This window comes from Orycteropus afer, unplaced genomic scaffold, assembly GCF_000298275.1.
Source record: "Orycteropus afer afer isolate SDZICR_OR568_19922 unplaced genomic scaffold, OryAfe1.0 scaffold00463, whole genome shotgun sequence".
NCBI classification, from domain to species: domain Eukaryota; kingdom Metazoa; phylum Chordata; class Mammalia; order Tubulidentata; family Orycteropodidae; genus Orycteropus; species Orycteropus afer.
Window position 1 is genome coordinate 439,846 of NW_006922050.1, and position 2,957 is coordinate 442,802.

Consider the following 2,957-nt stretch of genomic DNA (forward strand, 5'->3'; position numbering starts at 1 on the left):
TCCTTGGGTTTCTGAGGCAGTATCACTATGGAAGTAGATTGCCCCATCTTCCTTCCGAGGAGTGGCTGGTGGGTTTGAACCACCAGCCTTCTGGTTAGCCATCAAGTACCTTAGCCACTATGCTACCAGAGCTCCCACAACTTTCTCTAGAGTTCCAATATTTTTTAAAAGTTGTGGTAAGTATATAGACAACAAACATTTGCTATTTCAACAATCTTCATACATATATTTCAGTGACAATCAAAATATTCATCATGTTGTTTACCATCATTCCTGAATTTCACCCTTAACAGTCAATATCCCCTTCATGCTGTGTTTTCCTTTCCTTGTCCTTCCTGTCTGCCCCTGGTAACCACTAATAGACTTTGGTCTCTACACACTTGCCTAGTCTAGATATTTCCCCTAATTGGGATCATACAATACTTTTCTTTTGTGACTTTTTCACACAAATTCTACTACTTTTATGATTACTCTCTGTTCCTGATCTTCAGCTTCCTCTGTCCTCTTGTTGGAGGAGTTGAGCTTCTCTGCCAAGGAAGTCTTCTAGGTTTCCTATCTAACCTTTAATTGGTGATCAATCACTTTCAGCCTTTCATCTACCTTCCAGCAATCATCAATAACACTCAGCAGTATTATCCATTCCATGTCCCTATTTTCTTTTTACCTCTTGAATGTCTGATACATTTACCCACCAGTGCCTTTCCTTCTACCATTTACAATCTAAGTTCACCAACAACTGGGAGGTAAATGCTTCATCCCTGGACATGGACATTCAACATTCACCACAGTCTTCATCATCATCATCTTCACTCATCTTTTCTCACCCCCATTGGGCTGGATATGGAAGCTAGCATTTTTGGAACACATGTACATATTAGGCACGAATCTGGTTAATCCACTTTGTTTAGTGTTTCTGGGGGCAGGGCACAAAACACACAAACATGTTTGAAGCTCAGACAGTTGAAATAATTTGATCAGGATCACTCAGCTGGTGAGATCTGAGCTAACTATATGCTACCAACACCCAGTATGCTATTATGCTTTCCATTTTAAAAGTAAGCTTAAAAAAAGAGCCATGGCTGTCACAGGGAAAACATTTCCTGAAACATTTCCCTAGCAGCTCCAAATCTAGGTCTCTACATGTTCAGAATCTCTGTTCCTCACACTGTAAGGATCCCCAAATTCTGACCAAAACCGATTATGTCTCTCAGATCCCCCCAAATACAAATTAACCATCTCTCAATCACTGTCCACATATGTACAAGCACTGGAAATAGAGCAAACCACCTCAGACAGAAGCTGAGTAGGCTATTTCCAGATGCTTTTGTGCCAGGAGAAATGAACGTGGCCCTGTCTCACAGCACCTACAAACCATGGCCAGAAAGCCCTGGTTCCTCCTCTCTCATGACTCAATCTTGCAGGTGTTTGTGTTTACCACCCACCCCTACACTATCACCCAGGGATGAAAAATGATGCTCTGGCTTTGGGACACCTTCCAGGGCTTACTAATCCCTTAGACATAGGAAATTAGAAAGAAGAAAAAAAAAATCCTAATGTGAGAGAGAAACCACTTGCCATTGAATAGACTCCAACTCTTGGCAACTTCATGTGAGTCAGAGTAGAACAGTGTTCCATAGGGTTTTCAATAGTGCATTTTTTGGAAGCAGATCCAGGCCTTTCTTCCCAGGCACCTCTGGGTGGACTTGAACCTCCAGTCTTTCAGTTAGCAGCTGAATACATAAGGCTTTTACACCAGCCAGTGGCTCTAATGGCTTTAATGTGAGGGGGAAGTGTTCTGGAAATGGCCAGAGAAGGACTGTGAATCTTCATTGAGGCAGCCAAAATCAGAATCTTGAGCTCTGTTTCTAAGATCCATATGCATTTCTTGTTTCCAGCATTTGCATTTACTGTGTTTAAGGTCTGCCTGGCCCAGAAGGAAACTGGGCATTGGTCCTGCTGCCTCCTGGGAATCCCACTCTGGCATCTTTTGAGGTTGCAGAAGTATGCAGCATTGGCCTTCCATAAATGTCTGCTGTTCTGAAACCTGAGGAATCCACCAGTCTGACCCCCAGCACACAGCCTTAATATAATAACCTCAGTCTGTCTTAGCTCCTAACCAAAAACCAGACCAAACTCACTGCTGTTGAGTCAGTTCTGACTCATAGCAACCCCTCCTTGGGTTTCCCAGGTGGTATCTCTATGGAAGTAGATTGCCCACTTTTCAGTCTGAGGAATGGCTGGTGGGTTTGAACCACCAGACTTCTGGTTAGCAGTCAAATGCCTTAGGCACTATGCCACCAGAGCTCCCAAGTCTTAGCTCCTAGAGTTTGGGAAATTACTTGATTTTCTATCTGTAAAAGTGGAGTCAATTATTTATTTTAATTTTTATCATGATTTGGGTGAAAGTTTATAGAGCAAATTCATTTTCCATACAGTAGTTCATACACATGTTATCTCATGACATTGCAATTCCCCACAACGTAACAGCTATCTTCCAACTTCTTCCCTGTAGTTACCTCTTCCCTGTATCCTTCCCTCCTAGGCACTAGCCCTTACCCCAGCTGTCTCTCTGTGCAAACACTGCCCTTCTGTTCTCTCAGGATCGATTAATTCAAGTAATATATCTACCTGATATAAATTTTACCCCACATGCCTGTCTAATGTTTGTGGATGGAAGCCACAGGAGTGAGTTCAATTCCAGAACTGAAGGATGGCTAAGGGCCATAGTCTCAGGCATCTCACCAGGCTCTACAAGACCAGTAAACATGGTCTTTTTTTTTTTTTTAAATGATTTTGAATTTTGTTCCACATTGTTCTCCCAAAAAGTGGAGTCAATTATTTTAACAACAATATGCATATATTCCTTCACTCCAAAAATATTTATTGGCTCTCTACCATGTGACAGGCACCCTCATAAGTTTTGTGATTTCAGCAGAAAAGTGAAAACAAACAAGGCC